This window comes from Ovis canadensis, chromosome 2, assembly GCF_042477335.2.
Source record: "Ovis canadensis isolate MfBH-ARS-UI-01 breed Bighorn chromosome 2, ARS-UI_OviCan_v2, whole genome shotgun sequence".
Classification (NCBI taxonomy): domain Eukaryota; kingdom Metazoa; phylum Chordata; class Mammalia; order Artiodactyla; family Bovidae; genus Ovis; species Ovis canadensis.
Genome location: NC_091246.1, coordinates 89,392,400 through 89,416,251, shown reverse-complemented (window position 1 = coordinate 89,416,251; position 23,852 = coordinate 89,392,400). Strand labels below are relative to the sequence as shown.

Below are 23,852 nucleotides of genomic sequence, written 5' to 3'. Positions count from 1 at the left end.
AGAAGTAGGTTATTAAAATAAATTTGGATACAAAGAAGTATGTTGTAAATGAAAGAGATAATCCATAATTCATCTAAAATGTATAAGCAGTTTACAAGACTTTCAGATTGTGGTGGACTGAATACCAGTTTATATTCAGTAATTGTTTTTGTGAGGATACTTACCAGGAAACAGAATGTGAAAAATAGGTGTGATTTTCTGAAGAACATTTTTCAGATTTTGAAAGTTGTTGGATGAATTCCCCTGTATGTCAGCTAGGAACTACACCTTAACCTCTATATCTTGGCTGGTTTAAGCTCTGGAAAATTTGACAGGTGAGTTGGGTAGACTATTTCCTAAGGGACTTTGAAGTGCTTTTTCATTGTATAAAAATGAAATGCATATCTCAATTCAAAAGTGTAGTGACTCTTTCTTATAGTTTTCATATTAAAACATGTATGTTCTCATCTTGGTAATTTTTTATTTACATAATGGCAAATAAGGGTAACAGTAGAAATTCAGCCTTTTTATTGCTTCCTGATCTGATCCTCCTATATTTGTGAACTCAGTATATTGAGGTACTGTTTTTTTTTTTTTTTTTGCTGGCTTTATAGTTACTTATCATACTGATCAACCAAATAAAGATATTTCTAAGCAGAGTTAACAAACAGTAACTTTGTTTGTTCAACCTTTGACATATATAGGTTTCCCCTTTTCTAATAAGCATTTTAAAAAATATACATTTAGAAATAGAATCAACTGACTTTTGAGTTTCCTTTGGTTTCTCTGTCATGAAGGTGCAAAAAAACACCTAGGTAGCTGGATAAAAGAGCAGTTGCAGAAAGAAGGAAGAGGAGTCAGAGATATGAATATAAAATCCTCAGTTTGGATAATTAACCTGGCTGATAGAAAATTTGATGTATCATCTTTGAGTTTTGACTGTCATTTCCCATGCCTTGGTAGTGGTTTTCTATATAAAAATAAAATCATGAAACAGTAGGCATGATTCTAAAATAACCTCAATGTAACATGAATATTTCCATGAGTTGCTTGTTCTAGGCTAGCAGTGCTTAATACTGTTAAGGGTTAATTACTCTGTCATGTCTGACTCTTTGCAGCCCTGTGGACTGTGACTGCCAGGCTCCTATGTCCATGGAATTCTCCAGGCAAGAGTACTGGAGTGGGTAGTCATTCCCTTCTCCAGGAGACTTTCCTGACCTAGAGCAGGAACCCGGGTCTCCTGCATTACAGGCAGACTCTTTACCTTCAGAGCCTGTTAAAGCTGTGTCAATTAAATGAACAAACTTGAGGTTCCTTGTAATGAAACTTTGTAGTTTCTTGGTCAGCCAGCCTGTTCACATACTCTAATTTGGGTAAAATAGTTACAGATCTAAGTTTTTAGAATTTAAGATCTCAACATATTTTCAAATTAAATTAAGAATATGATTATTAAAGATACTCTTTTTCCCTAAGGAGAAAATGTGATTCCATTAAATTCATTGTAAAAACAAACAAATCTTTCCCTGTATAATTAAGTTTTCCATCTTATTTGTTTTTTTCTGCTGGAGATGGTGGTTTTTCAATCTTGGCTGCACATGCAAATCACCTGAGTTTAAAAAAAGAGCAAGGAAACAAAAATCCCTAAATCTGGGCTGTACATCCAGATTCTAATTTTAGTGATCTCAGGTGGGGCCCTAGCATCAGTAATTGTAAAATCAGTAATTGTAAACGTTCCCCAGTGATTTAATATCTAGCCAGATTTGATAACCTTGTGCCAGGCACTTATTTGTAATGGATATTTACAGTATGACGCTGGCCGTCTGATTTTTCTGGACATCCTATTTCGCTGCACCCTGAACTTTCATGCAATATGGATTGAAATTCCCTGCAATACTCTTTCCTACAGTTTCTACTTTGACATACAAACTGATGAGTACTTTAAATAACCCTACAGCAGGGTGCTGTAATAGGCCTGAATGTGGTCTGGAGATTTGTCTGAGTCCTAGTCCCTAGCATCTGTAAATCTTACCTTATATGGAAAAGAAGTATTTTGTAAATTTGATTAAGATCTTAAGATGAGGAAAGAAGAGGGAAATTGGCCAGACACACTGAGGAGACAATGTGAAGATGAAGGCGAGGGTGGGAGGGGTGGGGCCACAAGTCAGGGGATGCCTGCAACCACCAGAAGCTGGAAGAGGCGAGGAACAGGCTCTCCTGTGGCGTCTCCGGAGAGAGGGCAACCTGCGTGATGCCTAATTTATCCTCAGAGAAACTGCTTCTGGAATTCTGGCCTCTAGAACTGTGAGAGAGTAAATGTGTGTTGTTTTAAGCCACCAAGTTTGTGGTTAGTTGTTACAGCAGTCAGCAGCGTAAACTAACATAGCTGCTTTCCATATAGCAGTTGGGTTTTGGTGGCCTGCTCTCTTTCTACACAGCAGTATATATTTGTGTAATCCATTAAATCCTTAATTGCATTACCCCATTAAAAAAAAATAAGTTGAAATCACAGAAAGGTTTGTGTGTTTGTGAACACATGTGTGTTTGTGTTTATATATACACATACACAGTAGTGTAGCCTATAATCTTAATGTTTTTGAAATAAAGATGGAAATCATTAGGATGGGTCTTTGACCTCAATTAGATGCTCATTAGATTTAAGCTGTGTTTAATGATGAAGTAAAAGAACACAATTAATGAACGTGTACTGAATGCTGAAACTGGTTGAAGATTATTTCTAAAAATGTGAGTGATAATTAGGGATTTTAATAAACTTCTGTTGTGCTGGGAATAGATCATTTCTTATAACATTTACTCTGCTTCTTTGATTCTAAGTTGTACCACTTGTCTCTTTTATCAAATTCAGATCTTACAATGTGTTCCTTTACAGATGTGTTCATTTAATGTCTTTTTTTCTCACCCAAAGATGTTCCAAAATGATGTCATTCTGAATTAAAGGTGTTGTAGAATTGTGACACTTCAACAGGTCTGTTGTTGGGCTTTTCAGATTCGACTCTTGGATATTCAGTTTGAGCACATTTTCTGAAATGCATTATGTTAGAAGGCGAGCAGTACCTATACGAAGTTCTGAAACTTCCAGTGTTCTAATCTAATTACTGTTTTTCAAGAGCTACAATGGTGGAAACTATATCTTGCAATAACTTTGGTTGTTGAGATGTAGGATCTTTAGTGAAAAAGTCACAGACTTTAGAAGTAGGTAGACCTTTTTCATGTGTATATATCATATTTGTATCAAATAGATTACAAACTTCTGCCCAAGCACTTGTATCTAGAATATATAAAGGACTCGGCCAAATCAAAATACAGAAAAGGCAGCCAACTCAGTAGTAAAAGTGGATAGAAGACCTCAACTAACACTCCATTGAGTGTCCAGTATGTACAACAAACATATGAAAGTTGCCTAATCTCATTAGTCCTTAGGGAAATGCAAATTAAACCACAACGTAATTTCTCTACACGTTCACCAGCATGGCTAAAATTAAGAAAGACAATAAAGTGTTGACGGGTATGTAGAACAATATAAATTCCAACTGTGCTTGTAGGAATGTAAACTGGTGCAAGCACTTTGGAAAACTGTCAGTAAAGTTAAGCATGGACGTATTCAAATGACCCAGATATTCTACTTCTAGGAATGTGTGTGTGTATGTGTGTGTACATGTACAAGTCATGCACAAGGATATTCATAGCAGAACCACTTGTAATAACTTAAAACTGTCCATCAACTTTAGAATGGATACATACATTGTTGAATGTTTCTACACTGGAAAAATATAATTTTGTACATTAGAGAAATAACTACTGCTATGCTCAACAGTATGAATGCATTTTGCAGACATTTGTTTAAGAGGTCAGACGCAAAAGAATATGTATTCCACAGTTCTGTTGTTAGAAAGTTCAAAAAAGGAATCATGCTCCAGTACTTTGGCGACCTGAAGCGAAGAGCCAACTCGTTGGAAAAGACCCTGATGCTGGGAAATACTGAGGGCAGGAGGAGAAGAGGGGGGCAAAGGATGAGATGGTTGAATGGCATCACTGACTCAATGGACATGGGTCTGAGCAAACTGCGGGAGAGAGTGAAGGACAGGGAAGCCTGTGTGCTGCCGTCCAAGGGGTCACAAAGAGTGAGAGATGACTGAGCAACTGAACAACAACCACCTTTGGATAGGCTGAGTTTGGAGGAGCAGACTTCTGAGAAGCGTATAATGTATTTCTTGAACTGGGTGGTGGTTATTCTGGATTGTTGATTTGCTGAGAAGTATATCAAGCTGTATTCTTAGGATTTGCTTCATTTTTCTGTATGCATGTATGCTGAACTTCAATAAGTTTACTTTACAAAAAGTTAATCATCATCAGCGAAGTGCTTGGCAGTTCTTTGGTGCCTGATTGCCTAATAAACATTTGTTGGTTTTACTTGATTCTTATATTTCTAATACCTTATGAAAATTTTCACACGAGATATCCTACTGCTTTCTAATCTTAAACGCGTATATTTTCTCTACAGCAACCCTACCCATTCTCCATTCCCTCCAACCTTGTCGACCTCCAAATCTTCCTTAGCCATGGCCAAAATTACAAAAGATATTTCTTATTTGGTCTCAGTACAAATACCCTTGCCATGATTTTTAATAAATGCCTTCAAAGAATGTCACAACATGTAAATTTAGACGGTCAAACTTCAAGCTAAACTACTATGGGTCTTGTGAGACCAGTTATGAGTAATAGTTTGATGAAAGGTATTAAAAGCCTGAACTGACACATTAAAAGAGCTAAAAAAAATTGTACAGCAAAGACGTTGTATCCCAAACCTATTAAACAGAGAAGCATGTGTGCCCAGTGACCTTGAGATTGACTAGACCTGCATTTGAGAGTTGACAGGAATGGTTTACAAATGAATGAAATAAGAAGCATGTGTAGTGGGGATACTGTTACATTTGATAGGAGGAACAAAAACAAGAGCTTTAAATTTCATTTAAAAACCTTGGCCCTTAAAAAAAAAAAAGACTCAAAAACTGATTTTTGTCTTTCTGTTGCTAGAACTTATTTATGTTAAGGAACCGAGTGCTTTTTCCACTGCTCCTTTTTGTCCGGCCCTGCTTCTTTAGTTCTTGAGTTTCTCGTCCATGCCCGCTTCCCTGTGCTCTGTGTCTTCATCCTGTGCGTCCCTCCCCCCATGTCCCTTCCTAGAGAGTAGGTGGTCTTCCAGACTGTTGAGCCTGCCTTGGCTCCCACACAAGGGTCTTCCATTTGTTGTGTTCCTTTGGAAGGAAGAGTTTTAATTTCTTGTCTCCCTTTGGGATACATCTAAAAACCTAAGCAGGGATGGGGGGCTGACCGTCTGGAGCCTCACTCACAGGTGGGCTGGATTCGTCTGAATGGGAGGGGAAGCATGCTCATGTGTGGTAATCATTCATGGGGCCATTGATAAAGCTTGTGGTGGACCATTCATGACAGCTACCGACCCTGCATCCCAGTCATGTTCTTCAGTATTTTTATTTTAAAGTGTTCTTTCTAGTTAGTCATTCTGTTCCTCTGCTTTAGAAAATTAGGATGAAAATTTTTATTTTATGTAGTAAATTTTATTCTGGCAGAAATATTTTATCATGCCATTGTACTGTGAGATAGTTTCATAGATGTTTTCATGGAGATTGTCATGTAAGAACCAGGATAAGGATACTATTAATTCTGGTCTTGATACAAATAGTATTTTAAGAGACAGAATACTTATTTTTTATTTATTTTTATTTTCTTCCTTATGCTACACATGCTGAGCAGGAAGTTCCCTGGATATTTAAAACAAGAGGGAATAAATGTTACATATGACTTTGAAATTTGATATAAGACAAACAGAGCCACCTTTAAGTGTAACTCCATTAGTGGGCAATAATTCTATCTTCTAAAGAGTAATGACTTCAGTACTGGGATCCAAAAAGAGTCTATCAATATTTCAGAGAGGTAAAGCTAATTTTAAAATGTCCCATTGTTTTCCTCCAAATAATGTTTCAGCGTCCAGTTTATCTACGTCTAAGTACAGTCAGTCAGTTCAGTCCCTCAGTCTTATCCGACTCTTCGCGACCCCATGGACTGCGGCACTCCAGGCCTCCATGTCCATCACCAACTCCCGGAATTTACTCAGACTTGTGTCCATTGAGTCGGTGATGCCACCCAACCATCTCATCCTCTGTCGTCTACTTCTCTTCCCGCCGTCAGTCTTTCCCAGCACCAGGGTCTTTTCCAATGAGTCAGTTCTTCGCCTAAGTATCAGGTGGCCAGAGTTTTCAGCTTCAGCATCAGTCCTTCCAATGAATATTCAGAACTGATTTCCTTTAGAATGGACTGATTGGATCTCCTTGCAGTCCAAGGAACTCTCAAGAGTCTTCTCATTTACCACAGTTCAAAAGCATCAATTCTTTGGTGCTCAGCTTTCTTTATAGTCCAACTGTCATATCCATACATGACTACTGGAAAAACCATAGCCTTGACTAGATGGACCTTTGCAAAGTAACGTCTCTGCTTTTTAATATGCTGTCTAGGTTGGTCATAACTTTCCTTCTAAGGACTCTTAATTTCATGGCTGCAGTCACCATCTGCAGTGACTTTGGAGCCCAAAAAATAAAGTCTGACACTGTTTCCACTGTTTCCCCACCTATTTGCCATGAAGTGATGGGACCAGATGCCATGATCTTCGTTTTCTGAATGTTGAGTGTTAAGCCAACTTTTTCACTCTTCTCTTTCACTTTCATCAAGAGGCTCTTTAGTTCTTCACTTTCTGCCATTAGGGTGGTGCCATCTGCATATATGAGGTTATTGATATTTCTCCCAGCAATCTTGATTCCAGCTTGTGCTTCATACAGCCCAGCATTTCTCATGATGTACTCTGCATATAAGTTGAATAAGCAGGGTGACAATATACAGCCTTGACGTACTCCTTTCCCTATTTGGAACCAGTATGTTATTCCATGTCCAGTTCTAACGGTTGCTTCCTGACCTGCATACAAATTTCTCAAGAGGCAGGTCAGGTGGTCTGGTATTCCCATCTCTCTCAGAATTTCCCACAGTTTGTTTCAATCCACACAGTCAAAGGCTTCAGCCTAGTCAATAAATCAGAAGTAGAATATAGGTCTAAGAACAGTAAGTACAGTACAGGATTACTCTAATTTTTTAAACTAATGCTTTCTTTGGTGGCTTTCAAAGCTGAAAGAGGTGACTTTCGTGGTCTTATTTGAAGTGTGAATTATCAAAAGGATTTCTGTGTAAAGCTTGTTCATCTACTTCAGTGGTAATTTAAAAAACATTAATAGTTTGGTGATAACAAGAGGGTCTTTATTTCTTCCTAAATTTTTTTGTATCAAAACTTGATTCTGGGTTCTAGGAATAAATTTGCTTTATGTTTTTACATTTAGTTTATGAGGAAACTCCTCACAATATGTTTTCAAGAATATTAAGAAACTTGTGACAGTTAAAGGGTAAGTCCCCTTTACTATCAGATGCTGTCTTTCTCTCTTTGGTTCGTATGCATTCATTTTTTACATCTCCATTTTTAGATTGCCGTTGGTCTTGAATACCAGGCTGCATTGGATAAATAGAATGAGCATACTATGGCTATTTTTCTAGCAATTAATGAGTTCTAGCTGGTCTTAATTGCTTATGGCATCATGGACAATAAGAGATTTCTCTTCATTAAGTCCAGGATTCAGTTCTGATTTAAAGAACAGAAAGCACTGTCATCTTTTTCATACAGTGTTTGAGAACACATTTTCCTACTGGTTTCTTCCTGTCTAGAGCGTGTACACTTAAAATTCTTTGCAGTTTAAATGTTCCTTTTATGGTAGAGTCACAGTAATATGGTTTTGAACCAAGAGTCTCTGTAGAGACTTGGATTTGTGTTACAATTAAATACTCCTGTCCTGTCAATCTTTTGTTAAATGTTAACTCATCTGAGATCCATTGTCTCCTTTTACGCACACACCCACAAACACCCACCGCTGCTTCTGTGGCTTTTTGTGTAGTTGTTGTACTGTGGCCATGGGTCAGCATTCTCTCTTAACGTTTTGCCACTTTCAAATGTGCCTTGAATTCTCCTGTCCTTGTGCCTTTGAGACATTCTCTCTCCTTCTCCAGGTGTCCAGTCTTCATTCCAGACTAGTTCCACAATCACCTGTAGGAAATGGTCTGTTCTGTCTACTAGGTAATCAGTCACCCTTCTTTCTGTGTACCTAACTCTTCCATGGTTTCACTCTGGTGGTCTTCTCTTTACTCTCTAATTATTTTCTTATATTAGTCTTTACATGATTCTCCAATTATTTACATGCCGTTCTATTTTACTAGTTCATGTTACATGAAAGAAATTGGAATTCAGAGCACTTGGAATGGGACGTGGTTGGTACAAACTAAACTCAAAATAAGTACTTTTTAACTGATGAGTTTTGTGAGTCAATATATGATTGTAGCTCGGCTTATTCCATTTGAGACAATGAATTCTGTGAGTTCAACCATGTGTATCATGAGTTATGTATGTATGTCAGTCAGTCAGTTCAGTCACTCAGTTGTGTCCAATTCTTTGCAACCCCATGGACTGCAGCTCGCCAGGCTTCCCTGTCCATCACCAGCTCCTGGAACTTACTTAAACTCATGTCCATCAGGTCAATGATGCCATCCAACCATCTCATCCTCTGTTGTCCCCTTCTCCGCCCATCTTTCCCAGCATCAGGGTTTTTCCAGTGAGTCAGTTCTTCACATCAGATCACCAGAGTATTGGAGTTTCAGCTTCAGCATCAGTCCTTCCAATGAACACCCAGGACTGATCTCCTTTAGGATGGACTGGTTGGATCTCCTTGCAGTCCAAGGGACTCTCAAGAGTCTTCTCCAACACCACAGTTCAAACGAATCAATTCTTTGGGGCTCAACTTTGTTTGTAGTCCAACTCTCACATCCATACATGACCACTGGAAAAACCATAGCCTTGACTAGATGGACCTTTTTGACAAAGTAATGTGTCTGCATTTTAATATGCTGTCTAGTTTGGCCATAACTTTTCTTCCAAGGAGTAAGCGTTTTTTAATTTTATGGCTGCAGTCACCATCTGCACTGATTTTGGAGCCCAAGAAAATAAAGTCTCTCACTTCCATTGTTTCCCCATCTATTTACCATGATGTGATGGGACCAGATGCCATGATCTTCGTTTTCTGAATGTTGAGTTTTAAGCCAACTTTTTCATTCTCCTCTTTCATTTTCATCAAGAGGCTCTTTAGTTCTTTGCTTTCTGCCATAAGTGTGGTATCATCTGCATGTCTGAGGTTATTGATATTTCTCCTGGCAATCTTGATTCCAGCTTATGCTTCATCCGGCCCAGCGTTTCTCATGATGTACTCTGCATATAAGTTAAATAAGCAGGGTGACAATATACAGCCTTGATGTACACTTTCCTGATTTGGAACCAGTCTGTTGTTCCATGTCCAGCTCTAACTGTTGCTTCTTGACCTGCGTACAGATTTCTCAGGAGGCAAGTCAGGTGGTCTGGTATTCCCATCTCTTAAATTTTCCGCAGTTTGTTGTGATCCACATAGTCAAAGGCTTTGGCATAGTCAATAAAGCAGAAATAGATGTTTTTCTGGAACTCTCTTTCTTTTTTGATGATCCAGTGGATATTGGCAACTTGATCTCTGGTTCCTCTGCCTTTTCTAAATCCAGCTTGAACATCTGAAAGTTCATGGTTCACGTACTGTTGAAGCCTGGCTTGGAGAATTTTGAGCGTTACTTTGCTAGTGTGTGAGATGAGTGCAATTATGCAGTAGTTCTTTGGTATTGCCTTTCTTTGAGATTGGAAGGAATGTATGTATGTACATGTGTGAAAATAATATCTGCCATATAATCAAGTAAACCAATATGGTTTAGTAAAATGACATGCTCCAATGCAGGAAGTGTTTTGTACAACTGAAAACTATAAGACATGTATTGCAATAAACTTTTTATTTTGAAATGAATGAAGTTTTCAGAAGAATTGCAAATACAGTACAAAAAATTCTTGTATAGCTATTAGCCACTTTCCCTGTTGTTAAGGTTTTACATTACCATAATATTTTTGTAAAAACTAAGAAACTAATATTGGTACATCACTGTTAAATAAACTCCAGACTTTATTCAGACTTCTTTAGTTTTTATACTAATATCCTTTTTGTGTTTCAAATCCAGTCTAGACACCACATTAGAAGTGTTTGGAGAACTGTTAGAAATCTTAATTAAAATACTTACGTAAATTTCTTCTGTTTAATAAGTATTTCTATAGTTTTCCTTTTTTTTTTAGTTTTGGAAGACTATTTAACTTTTATTTCTCTTTTTTCATCCTTAATTTTGATTCTTTGTAACATTTACATATCTCAATTCACTGATTTAATTTTTTAAAAGCATTGTTTTTTCTTTTATCTTTGTCATGAAGGAAGATCTTTGTCATGTAGGAAGATCTTTGTCATGCAGGAAGATTGAACTCACTGTTAGTTAACTGAACCATTCAGTTTTTAAAAGTATTACAGGACCAGCAAAATGAAAATAGTCCCTGCCCCTTTTAAATTCAAAATAGTGACCCATCTTAACCTTTATTGAGAATTGTTAGCCTTTTTTATCCTGTGATTTTAGTGTATTTTCCCTTACTCCTGCCTTCTTTTTTATGTCCTATAAAATTTTATAATATTCTCTATAATTATTTTGTGGTTTTTGTCAGGTTTATAGCTAGTAATTTTTTGCTGATGGTGCAGTTGGTTTATTTTTTGCTGGTGTGCTTTCCACAGCTTTTATTTTGAGATAATTTTAGACTTAATGAAGATTTGCAAAAATAGGAAAAAGAATTTCTGTCCGTGCTTCACCTAGCTCCTTTTATGTTAACATTTTAAATAAACGTAAAACAGTTATGGTACAATATAGAGTTTATTTTAACTTTATCGATTCTACTAGCATTCTTTTTTTTTCTGTTGCAGAATCCAGTCTCACATCCCACATCACACTTAGTTGTCAGGTTTCTTTGGTTTCCAGTCTGTGGCAGTTCTGAGTCTTTCCTGACCTTGATATTTTTGAAGAGTCTTGGCGAGGTGGTTTGTGGAATATCCCTCAATTTGGGGTTCGTCTGATGTTTTCTCATGATTAGACTGTGGTTATGTGGTGCTGGGAACAATAGCACAGCCTTGCTGAGCCCTTCTCTGTGCATCATCTCAGGGGCTGCATGTTATCAATATTTGTTACTTTGTTCCCTTTGTTTAAGTGGTATCTACCAGGATACTCCACTGTAAAGTTACTATTTTTCTGTTTGTGATTATTAAATATTTTGGGAAAGATGCTTTTGAGACTTCATGATATTTTATTTCTGCCTAAAGTTTTGCCCACCTGTTTTGGCATTCATCCATGAATTTTCCTGCAGCAGTTCTAAAAAAGTGTTACTTATTTCTTCTCATTTACTAACTGGAATTCTCCCAGAAAGAAAATTTATCACTTCTCCCTGATTGTTTGTTTGTTTATATCAGTATACCACATGGATATTTTTTTCCATGTTACTATTGTTGTGTATTTTGTTATTTAAGTTGTCCCAGTTTTGGCCAGTGGGAATTCCTACAGGTTGCTTCCTGGGGCTTTAAGACGTGTTTCCATTTCCACCCCCAGAACCGCCCTGTTTTCAAATTTTCTGACTCCATGAGACTATCCAAGTGCATCTTATATTTTCATTTTCCCAGCCCTGGGTTCAACCAGTTTTTTAGGGAGCCTTGGTTTCTTTTATTGGGGACTAGTATTTAGATCAGGGCACCTTTTGTGATCATTGCTACTGTGTGCCATTTCTTCTTGTTGCTCTCAGTGGATAGTGCTATGATTTAAGTGTGTGAGATTCTATTTTGATGTTGTTTGTATTGCCCTCTACTATTAGCCCACTAAAAAAATCCTGGTATGGACTTTAGCACCATTTTATGTCTCTAAGGTTATATGTTCAGAATTCTAATGACACTGATATTCAGTAAGTATTATGAAACGTTAGACTTTGAACTCTTTAAAGTCTGAAAAAAAAAAAAACCCTATATTACCATGCGGGCAGTAAGTACATGTTCATTAACAAATTGAATTAAACTAGTTAAAAAAAATAGAGATACCATATTAAGTATAATTATTTCTTATAGTTAATAAAGTGGAACATATATCCTTAAACTGGCTAGCAATTTCCAGCAAATTACTGAAAATTTAGTAGGTACTTAAAATGTGAGTCAAGTTTATTAGAACACATTTTCAATGATCTCATGATAGTGTAAAAATAATATACTTAGGAAAGATTTTACCTTTTAGTCTTCTATTGAACCTGCTAAGATAGTTGGAAACATGAAATATGTTGCCTATTCAAGATTACCACATAATCCTTTTACATCATTGCAACTATTGGTACCCTTTTAGGAGAAAAACAGATTTTTTTATTTTTATTTTTTAGTTCAAGTGTATCTGGAAACCATACTACACACTCTGTAGGTGATAGACGATTATAATACGTTTTGACAAAAGAGAAATAGATGTTTCTGCTCAGCATCACAAATAAAGTTTTATGTAGTATGTGCCTTTTGGCATGATAATTATTTCATAAAATAACATTCTGTAGACGCGGAAAGTGAGGAACAAGAGGGGGACCTGATAGGTAATGAAAGTTTTGGAGATAAGTCAAAGAATGAGAACAGTAAGACTGTTGAAGTTCTCTCATTAACTGTAATTTAAAGTATTTGGCTGTGTATGTATTTAGAATTTTATGCTTTTCTATTTATTTTTGTAAGGGTATCTATCAGATTGGACTGTGATTTTAAAAAATTTACAATGTTAGCTAGACTTATTGTGATCATTTTTCAGTATTTACAGACACTGAATCATAATATGTCAATTCTACATCAGTTTTTTAAAGTTGCTACAGCTTTTCAGTACACGTGTATAAAGCCTCATTGTGATCAGAAGAGCCACTTAGTGTTAACATTGCTTCCAGGCTTTTATGATGGAGCTGCTTCCTCCTTCATGTACATCACGAGTGGGGTGGGTGAAGTCTTGTAGGAGTTCGGGGAGCAATCTGAAGCAGGGCTAATGATCAATGTCACAGCTGTAAAGACCTGGAGCTGGGTCTGGGGTTTATGGCTAACATCTTCTGGATGCCTTTCTTAGTGGCTTTGCTTTCATTTTGTATTTCTTTGTCATTATGCATTATATTCCCGTGGTACATGATATAACACATCTAGTGACATTTGCTTGCGTATCATTTGTTGCGTGAAAACCTTCACAGAATCCATGTTGTTCTGATGCAGAATGTACATCATTTTTTTTTTCAGACATAAGCTTGATCACAAAACATTTCTATCAGGGAATCTGTGCATGAACTTGGTGTGTGGGGCGCAAGCCTTTTGAAATGGTACAGAAATGTTTTACGTGTGAAAAATTTTTTTTGCACATGTATTTTTGAGTGGATTGTCTGAGGTTACATCAGGGTTTCAGAAACAGTTCAGAATGACTGCGGTCTCAGGGCTCACTGAGGCACAACTGTACAGAGGGCCATCAAACTGAAATCTCTGTGAATGGCATTATGACTCAGCGCCAGATACAGTAGCTTGTTCCCTAGCAAATCATGCCACACCCTCTCTCATGTCTTTCCTCTACTTTGCTTGGTGCTTGGGGTTAGGAGGCTGACAATCTTTTCTACTACTAGGCTCCTACAACTTCTGTTTTCTCTCTGGTGCCCCCTATAGAGGGGAACACCTCTCTGCAGCCTCTTCTGTTTTGTATACCACTTAGTATATAAGGATTTAGATAGTCAAAGAGTCAAACTATGCCAGGCGGCTATAACAAAGAGACCTAAGAATACAGTGGCTTCAGTAGCAAAGATGTTTTTCTCACTTATGTAAGTCTCGATAGGCATGATCCAGATTGAGGGACCTGTGTTTATTCAGAGATCCAGATTCCTTTCAAGTCTCTTTGTCCCCATCCCATGACACATTGTTGTCATTTGTGTGATTGAAGCCCTGTGGCTACCAGGTCCAGGTTTTCTGGGGACAGGACAGAAGGAGAAACATATTTGATGGTTTAAAGCCTAAGATGTCTAACGTCATATATCACTTTTCACCTTCTATTAGTAAGAGCTGTTCGTACAACCACTCTACTGCAAAGGAAGCCGGGAAACATTATTGTGAATCACGGAAGGGAGAGGAGCAGATTTTGGTGGAAATCTGGGAAGCTCTGCCATATTCTGCGTGGTATTCTCCAGCTGGTTTGTAAATTCGCTGAAGTCAGGGCCTTCCATGCTGTTCTTCATATGGTGTCTTATGTATAGTAGATGTTAGATCATCTGTGTTTGTTGAATTGTCCTATACAGTGGAGTATGGATTTATACATTTAAGTAAAGTCATTTTTACAGCTGGTGATGCAAAAAAAGGCAAGTACCATAAACAGCAGGCGTTCCAGCCAAAAGGCAGGCTCTGCAAACTGTATCCTTAGTATGGTGAGGGATTGGTCATGTATTTTGCTTTGTCAGGGGCAGTGAGGTTAGAGGCAGTTCTAGTGATTGCCATAGCTATTTTAGTAACCTCAGTTACTGACTTCTAGGAACAGAGTTTCTTGAAAAAAAATTAGCTACATTAAAAAAAAACCCCAAATAACAAATGAAATTTACTTAATGATGTTGTTACATGTTATGCTACTACTGAAATAGTATTACTGCTGTTAAACTTTGCAGACCTGCAGGATAAAAACACCTACAGATATTGATGATGTTTTCACACAGGTAGTTTGACGCAGTGGTTCTGAAACTTTAGTGGTTATCAGAATCAGAACAAAGCTGGGTGAAAAATGAACTGGTTTCCTCCCCTGAAGTTTCTGATTCATTTGTTTTAGGGTGAGGTCTGACCATTTTTGCATTTCCAGTAAGTTCCAAGGTGGTATTGATGCTGCTCATCTTGAGGTCACAATTTGATAACTGCTGGTTAAAGGTAAGGAGGACCTATCAAAATGGGCAAGTGTCTGATATTACCAATTCATGCTGGTATGCTGTTGCCATATGAAATTAAGAAAGATCTATTTTGGAATGAAAACATGGTTGTTAATGGAATTTCATACCAGCTGCCAGATGGGGAGGGATCTATTGTTCCACAATCCCTAAAACTACACCATTGTAGCCTTTCTTGGAGGCAGATCAAGAATGAGCATTTTAGTAGCTTTTATTGAAGGAAGACTTTTGAAGACTTGCTCTTGAACTGCTTAGGTAGCAAGGGGTAGGCAAGGGTGTGCATCTCATCATTGGTTCAGACTTGGAAACCTGTTTCCTCCAGCAAAGACAGCTAGGCTATCTGCCTTTCTGACCCAGGGAAGGCAGATGGGTTTCTCCTGCTTTTCAGTTCTGAGACTGGAATTCTCAGCTCCATATCAATGAACACATGATTGATTATTAATGTCTGCTGTGACTACTCTTGCCATCCGCTACCCTCAACCTCAGCAGCAGGCACCTGTCTTCTCACTTTTGCTTTTCCTTCCCTTCAGTGACAGAGTAATGTGTGTGTATGTGTATGTGTGAGCACTTGTGATATCTATGCATCTATAAATGATGTGTTTAATGATGTTTCATAGCTTTTTCTGCTTCTCTTATTTTTACTTCTGGTAGCAGTTTGGGACAAGGAGTGATGAGATAGAATATTGTAAAGTATTCAGCGTAGAACTCATTGTATTATACTTTGATTGTCTTGGTAGATTTCTTTTTTCCTATTTGAAAGAATATATGGAATATTGATTATTTTTAATTGCATATTTATATGTATTCTTTCTAATATTGGGCACAATCAGTTTCTTTTCATCTTATTTTCTCTTGAAAATTTTTTAAATTATAAAATGTAATACATTTAATTTTCATAAGTCAGTCACTCCAGAAATGAATAAATATTCCTGCATACACATATGCAAATAAACACAATCAGCCCCATTAGTATCAACTTTTTGTGATGACCAGTATTGACATGGTATATTTCTCCCACATCTTTCTCATATGGCTAATAATATAGACATGTAAAAACTTAACTAGATAATGCCATTTACATGATTCTCCAACTTGAACTTTTCAGTTCAACATACATGTACCTTGGACATATTTCAAGATCAACAGATGCAGGCATAGAATTCATTATTTTTAATGGATAAATATTCTGTAGAGAGAATCAACTGTGATTTATTCAGCTTTTCTGCTGTTGATGGAAACTGCAGTTCCAGCTTTTGTTCTTCTAAACAGTAATGAAGATATCCCTGAATATATATCTTAAATACTGGTGCTTTAAGTTCAGTTGAATAAATACGAAAAATGGGGTTCCTTAATTGAAGGATGTTTTTGTTGTTGTTTAGTTGCTAAGTCATGTCTAACTCTTTTACGACCCCATGGAGTGCAACCTATCAGGTTACTTTGTCCGTGGGATTTTCCAGGCAAGCATACTGGAGTGGGTTGCCAGTTCCTTCTACAGGGGATCTTCCCGACCAAGGGATTGAACCCATGTCTCCTACTTGGCAGGTGGATTCTTTACCACTGAGCTACCTGGGAAGCCCATAATTCAAGGATATATGACTTTTAAAGTTTAAAGTATGTGTCTTTCCAGAAGACTGTAGACTTTCATACTATCCCCCCTTCCTCCAAAAAGGCAGTGTATGAGAATGCCAGTTTTTAGCAAACTTGATCTTTTATTTGCGTTTCTCTGCCTACCAGTGAGGTTGAACATCTTTCTGTATATTTTTTAATTTATTTGCATTTTTTCTATTTCTTGATCATCTTTTTTTTCTCCTGGGTTCTTTCACTTATCAAATTTTTGGAGTCCTTTAGAGGTATTGACAGATGTGTTGAAAATATTTTATTTTTAGTTTATCACTTGTCTTTTGCCATACAGAAATAGTAAATTCTTATGTAATTCAGCCTATCAGTTCTTTCTTTTATGGTTTTGTATAGGATTTTTAGGATATATAAAACATTTTCACGTTTGATCCTCTCAATATCCCTGAGATAAATAGGGTCTAATGTTGATATTCTCATCTTTAGATGAGGACTCCGATTTTCAGAGAAGCCAAGTGGCCTGCCCAGGTTTGTAAGTGCTGCCTACCAGATTCAAATTAACTTGTTTCAAAAATACTGTACCCTGGCCATTGCACTGTGCTCTGATTGATAGTTCTTCTTACAATAAAAGTTACTGAAGTCACTTTGCAGAATATAAAACAAAAATCTGTGGTATTAATGAAACAGTTGTAATCTGTTTTAAAGATACATGTGATAGAAGGTATAAGTTATTTTGTTAGTGAAAGATGCATTGATATATACATAACAAAAACAATTTGAACTGTGGTATAATTAGTTTTGCAGAGGTGAGCTGTTTTTAATATGGTGTGTCACGCAGTATTTCAGTTACTTGTGCTTAAAAACAAACCTCAAGTGCAGATAGTTAATGAGTACTTGTCTCGGGAGAAGAAGCAAGGTAGAAAAGAAACAACCCTTCAACAAGGATGTTTTAATGACTCAGACCAGGCACTACTAGAGAGTAATAACCGCTTTTATCTGAAGATAAAGAAGAATTACAAAGAATATAGTAAACATTTCTTCCCACTATATTCATCTGAAATTTGAACCAAGTAAATATACCTGCACACATTTTAATGAGCATACTGCCCATAGTGAACATACTCAAAAAAATAGATCACCAGCTTAGGTAGCCAGTTATTGTACTACCAGAATGTGAAGGGGCCCCAGTCTGGACTCTGAAAGGAGAGAATTTGAGGAGCCCAAGTTGACCTGGTATTCATTTAGATCTTCACAAAATGTTAACTGTGGGCATTGTGCATACTTAAAAAAACATGGTGCCTACCACAATAGGGATCTCTTTTGCATGAAAAGAGCAGAGCCCTACTTCTTCTAATTCCCACTGGCTTATTTTGGCTTGTAATTCCTTGTCATGTCCTCACCACCCTTCTCCAAACACAGAATAACTTGACTTCTAAAATGGAATGATTTAAAATGAAATCATGTATTATGCTCTTTTGGTTCCTAGTTCCTTGAGGCCATAGAGAGGACAGGTGTATAAATTAGTGATACCATAAAATAGAAATGGTTTGAGTACAGTAAAATATGGGATTCTCATACTTTTTTTTTTTTTTCGGTTGGGTTGATGGAGTCTTTATACTTATTTTAGTGAATATGGCAAATATAGTTTGCCATCTGGGTTTAAAACATTTTTTAAAAACTGTCCTCCTTTTTGTTTAGTTCTTTTTAATTCAAGAGGCTAGTTTCTATAGACTTGAATTGTTTGGAGTCTGACTTTCTAAAGCAGTTTCTGCTTATCTGTCTAATCCTTTCCTATAGCCTGAATCTTTAGCTATGTTTTGTCTTCATTCTTTACCTCTAAGATTTACTTTCAGTTCCTCACTAAAGCTATGACTGGGGTTTTGTGGACTAGAATTTCTCCTCTTTAGGTCTCTAGATCCTAGGAAGATAGTGTTGGCTCAGGGGTGGTGTCCTCCCCTATCTCTTTCTACCATCTGTAAACACTTTCATTCTGCCTTTAGTGGATGGGCCTCTGGAGGATACATGAAGCAGAGTGTTTGTGAAAGGAAACTGATAAGACTGAAGAGACTTTTTTTTTTTTCATAAAAGAGCAAGGGTGGAATGTGGGGGAAAGGTAAGGAAATAGATTTGTTGTCCTCATTATGCATTTCAAGCATTCTGTGGGTTTTGCATTTACCTTGGATTTTCTGGGGCCAATACAAATGGATTTTATGAGAGGAAAGTTGCAATGTTTTAAATTTAGAGCAGTCTCAGAAGCAATGGTACTGTTTGTGATTCTGGTCAATAGTGGACCCTAAAATATTTTATTGTAATAACACTGAAATAGAACCTCCCTTTTTGTATTAAGAGGCAGGGAATGTAAAATTCTATATCTTAATATTCCTTATTTTCACATTTAGTATGCCTGCTTCAACCCCTGTATAAGCGGTTTTCTTTTATTCTTTTTTAATGTGTTATATTTTGACACTTAACCTAAAGGCTAACCAAATGAACTTAACTTCATTTGGATTGATGATATAGTTTTATTAACATGCACTTTTTGTTTACATTTTATTTTATTTGGTCTTAACATTTAAAATGTTGATTTATCTATTATCCTGATTTGACTTGTTTTTTCCATTTTAGAAATAGGCCTGCATGAAATTGTGTGATTGATTAATGTTCTTCTAATACTGAGGCTCCGCCTTTGAAGAAGACAGTGAACATGCTATAGTTAGTAAGCAAAATCTTGCATGCATGGGCAGGAGGAAATTGAGTAATCCTGAGAAATCATATGCTAGCTTTGAACATGGGATTAATTTTGGTATCCCAGAGGTTTGGGAGGGAAGAATAAGGGTCTGACTTTTAAAGCAGGCTTTAGAAAGGTTATATAAAATTTGATCATACCATAAATATCTTTTATGATAATACCATTGTCGTCTTTAGAAAATGATGAAAGTTTTGACCTTAGGTCCTGGTCACTTAGAGCAGGCAATTTTAGAAAATTAAGAAGAATTTAAGAAAATGTAAGAATTCTCTCAGCTTTTCATCGGATGGTGATATTCTTTTAGTAGGAAGTGGATTGCTCTAGATGCACGGCTAACAGATTATGTGAATTTGTAGATGGTATGTCAGCATGAAAATCTGGAGTTAGATATGGGTGGAAAACTTGACCTGGGTTCCACTTATCCTCTTCTCTCTTAAAAGATCAATTAGCTCTTAAAGTGATGTTTTAAGGAATAGGGTTCTTTGCCAAAAATAGATTTCATTTTTAAAATTTACTGCTCACTTTAGCATTAAGCCAGGGCTGACCCACTGAAGATTTTAGGAGTGCCTTGGCAACTCTTGCTGTTGCCAATTGAATAATAAGTGTTGATTTGGAACAAAGAGAATTAATTTTGTGTGTTTGAGAAAGATTCATTTTTTAGTGATACCCACTCCCCCCTACTTTCTCAAATAGCTAGTGATTAACTACTACTTTAATTTTCAATTAATCAAATTAGATTTTTACTGGTAGATTTTGATTACATGCAGTTCTAACAGCTTCCAGATACACTTCTTTTTCCCATATGTTTACCATATGCTGAGTAAAACCAATGTAGAATAAATTAGTGTAAAAGTAGGAACATTTAGTTCTTTTGTAGAGTTCATTTTGAATGACAGAAGACAGCTCAGAATCATTTTAGCTACGAGGCACCTTTTGAAAAGTGATATGGAAAAATAACCCATTTATGTGTGCCAAGGTCTGTTTTCATAAATGTAAATTTGAAAGTTCATTAAAATTTTGGCATGTGATTTGGAATGCATAATAACTGGATGTGATTCAAAGCCAGAAATCTGTATCCTTATACCAACAACATGTTTCACTGAAGACTGGCTTTGTATGGGTGTTTAATATTTAAAAGGTAAAAAAAAAATAGTATTTACTCGATGGTTATGGCTCTGGAAGCTGTTCAGGATGGAGAGGCTGCAGTGGCAAGGGAAAGCCAGCAGTGCCCCCACAGTGCTTACCAGCCTCTCCTCTTGGACAAGTTGGGTAGGTGACCCCTGTCAGTGACCACTGTCATTTATTTTTCAGAGATGACAAAACATAAATGCATATTTTCCTTGCTGTCTTTGGGAATGTGAAGATGGATCATGAAAGACATTTCAGCTTACATTTGAAACAGTGAGGGACTTCTCAGTGGCTATGACTCAAGGTTCCCAATGCAGGAGGCCCAGGTTTGATTCCTGGTCAGGGAACTAGATCCCACATGCTGCAACTAAAAATCCTGCATGTCACTACTAAGACCTGGTGCAGCCAAATGAATAAATAAATATTAAAACAAAACAAAAAAACAGCAGAAAAATGGCAGAGTTGGATCAGGCAGAAGTGGTATCTAATGCTTGTAGCTAATATGAACAGTTAGCACTTGGAGATATTCTAATGTTATGTGCCGGACCTACTGCTCACCTATAATATAAACCTCCCAAGGAGGGGATAGAGAAGCAAAGGGGAAGAGAAAAAACCCCACCTGTTGAAGGTGCAACTACAAGCTCATTTCTTGTCTGTAGTAAGAGACATGCTTGCTACCAGGGGGCCTTTCAGACATCTTCAAGTGAGGCATGGGAAGAAGGGCTACAGCCAAAGTAAGAATGGATGAGGAATTACTCCTATAGGAACATTTTTATTTGAGAGCTTACAGGCTGACCTCTTACAATTTTCATCCTCTCCCAGTTGTTATTTTTGCTGTTATGTATGTGTACTTTGTACAGATTCCATTTTGATTCTGTTATTCCTCTTTATGACTTTGTTTTTAAAGCTTCTTGTTCCCTGACATCTCAGGGCCTCTGGTTTCTACCTTCTAGTTTTGTGGTAGGAGAGAAACGTGGTTTCTAAGGCGAGTAAGACGATCACCAGGGTGAAAAGTTACTCTCCTGGAGTCTGTGATTATGTGCTTAGCTCAGAGTCTGTCACTTAGGTGTCGTTTAGTGATGTTGTTCTATAATTAACCAAGCTTCCTGCAGAAAGTAAGTTTAAAATCACTGTCGTCTTGGTTTATTTCCTCTCTTAGCCTTTTGATCTGTTTGACTTTGACACATGATTCTCTCCAACTTCTGTAGATTCTTATTCTGACAGGATGCTTTTATCGCCCGCCTCCCCTCCAGCCCTGGTTCAAGGTATCTGTCACCAGATTGGATGGTCTTGTATTTGCTTTGTTCATTCCATTCCTGGGCCCCTTTTTCCTTTTGCCTGAACTTAGTAGTTTTTCCTACTTCCAGGCTCTTTTCCCACAAACCATTTCCCACATAGTGGCCAATTGTCGTTCTGAAAACTTGGGTCTCCTTAAGTCTTTTCACCTCTGAAAAGTGTTTAGTCGCTGTCTGTTGCCTGTAGAACTCAACTCCTCATGATATTGTGTAAGGAACAACACAGACTAGCTCTTGCCTGCCTTTCTAGCCTCATGGTTGGTCACAGACAGTCAAGGACCTGGAGTATATCTGTAAGAGGAACCTTCAAGTTCACTGGTACTTCCTTATCCAGCCATGTCTTCTTTATATTCTGGGCTCTTACGTTTTCTTTTTGCCTACCTGGGTAATCTCTTTTATTTACAGTTTTAAACAAGTCGCTTAAGCCTTAGTCATATCTTGTTTGTGGTGAAATTATATAGTGGTTGCTGGTAAATTCGCCTCCCATGTTGGAAGTTTAGCTCCGTAAAGGGAAGGAGACTGTGCCTTACTTCTCTCTGTGGCCTGGCACATGGCAGACAGCCTGGCATGCAGTCAGGGTTCCATAAATATTTATTGTATGAAATTTAGTTTATTTTCCATTGTATTTTATAGAAAAGAAGGGAATCTTAAAGGAAGTGCCTAAAAATGGTGTAGTTGAATGACGATTTATCATGATTTATGGAAGTAGAAACGATCATGGGACATTTCCCTGGCACTCAGACTAATGAATAGCTATCATGAACCATAATTGATGAATGACCCAAAAGACATTCCCATTTGACTGAAGAAGGTGTTGGCGTGTGTGTGTGTGTGTGTGTGTGTGTGTCTTACAGTGAGAGATTAACTTCAAACCCATGAAAGAATGATTTGAAACTGAATTATAAATAGTTCTGAATAAGTTTTGGTAGGGCTAGAGTGGAACCTCGGTTTCTGGGCCTTCATCATGAGGAGAAGGGTGGAATGGAGGGAGTTGCTAATTTCAGAGAGTTGAGTGAGTGGTTGCCATTAGTTTCTCTGTATGACTTTGAGTAAAGAATTCTGGATCCACTGTTTATAGCACAGAACACCCAGAGGGCATAAATCACTAGTGTATGCTAGACCGTAGGAGTTAAGATGGAGGACAGTATTGGCAGAACTAAGAATGGGGAAAATATTGAATGTTAGGAATTTGAGTATATACCTTGATCTTGGCATTTAATGTAAATGGAGCAGAGCCCCAGGGAGACATAGGATATGTTCTGCAGCAAATTTTGCTTTCCAAAGATTTCCACAGTGTTATCTCCCATCTGACATGTTCATCTCCCAATTTGATTTTGACACGTTTATCAAGAGATAGGTCTATGTTTTCCTCTTTGAAACTAAGTGGGCTTTCATGACTGTATCAACTGACAGATTCCTGCAGAAATGACCCTTTGTGATTTCTGAAATGAGATCATAAGAGCCAGTGCTGCTTCCTCTTTCTTGTTTTCTTGGAAAGCAAGACTTGATTGTGAAACCTGCAGCCACCATAGGAGCGGTCCAACTGTCCTGAGGCCATCGTGTTTTGAGGCGAGACCACAGGAAAGGGCCCTCAGCCTCCCGAGAGCCCTGTCGCTCCAGCTCCAGCCACCGTCTGACTGCCGCCAAGTGAGAAATGAGAAACTCTGAGTCAGGACTGCCCAGCCAGATCTTCCCAACGTCCTGAGGGAAAGATAGTGGCTGTTACTATTTTTAAACTAAGTTTAGGGTGCTTTATTATGCAACAGTTGATAATTAAAACATGTTTCTTTGGAGAAGCAATTTGTATTTTCTTCCAGGTGATGCTGAAGGAAGACAGGTCTGTAATTAGACGCATCTCTTAGATTTGGGTTTTTCACTGGCTTTCCTGGTGGCTCAGTAGGTAAAGAATCCACTTGCAAAGCAGGAGTCCCTGGGTCAGGAAGATCTCCTGGACAAGGGCATGGCAACCCACTCCAGTATTCTTGCCTGGAAAATTCCATGGACAGAGAAGCCTGCAGGCTACAGTCCATGGGGTTGCAGAGAGTCAGACACAACTGAGCAACTAATACTGACTAATTAACTGTAACTAACCCTGTTCCCCCCAAATTTAGTACCCTAG

General features: G+C 37.5%; 1 protein-coding gene across 2 annotated transcripts in view; it reads left to right on the top strand.

Moving 5' to 3' along the window:
- The window catches only part of MLLT3 (MLLT3 super elongation complex subunit), a 275,250-nt gene that overhangs the window by 80,756 nt on the left and 170,642 nt on the right, over positions 1-23,852 (top strand). The window lies entirely within an intron of this gene.